Here is a 675-nt window from a genome sequence, read left to right on the forward strand (position 1 = left end):
GCAGGTTGGTTGGGGGTTGATACCCTTGAGGACTTAGGGGATGGGTCCTTGACCAGGCAGTGGAGGCCAGGCAGGGACAGTGTGGCTCTTGGTACCGACTGACCCTGCTCACATCCTCTCTCCCCATAACTATGGCAGCCAAGCCCCCGACCTCCATCAGTTTACCTAATCCCCACTGCCCAGGCTTCACGTGGGCTGTTCTCTCTGCCTTTCGTCCCCTCCCCTCCTCCAGGGCTGCTAGAGGCATCCCAGCTCTGGATGGTGTGCCCTAGTAGGCTGCTGTCTGTGGGTCTTCTGGTGTTAAAAGGCCTCCATCTACTCCCCCCTTCTTCACCACCGTGGGCCACAGGGGCCAAAGATGGGACAAAGGCGGGGGTGGGGAAGATGGGAAAGTGAGGGGAGTGTAGGTGGGGGGGGGAGCAAAGGCCCCTCTGCCATCCTCTCCCCTCTGCCTTCTGGAGCCTCTTCCCAAACTCCCTCGGGGCCTCTGAGCTCGGTCCCCTTCAGCTGAGGGAATTCCCAGAGAAGCCCTTTCCCACGGTTGCAGCCGCAGCACCCCCCACCCCTTGCTCCTTTGGCCACAGCTCTGCAGAGCGCAGGCCGGGCCCACCCGTCTCTGCAGGACCCCCTCCTGGGCCCGGGTGCCTGTTCCGTGAGCCAGTGGCATCATCACCC

This window comes from Myotis lucifugus, unplaced genomic scaffold (genome assembly GCF_000147115.1).
Source record: "Myotis lucifugus unplaced genomic scaffold, Myoluc2.0 scaffold_755, whole genome shotgun sequence".
NCBI lineage: Eukaryota > Metazoa > Chordata > Mammalia > Chiroptera > Vespertilionidae > Myotis > Myotis lucifugus.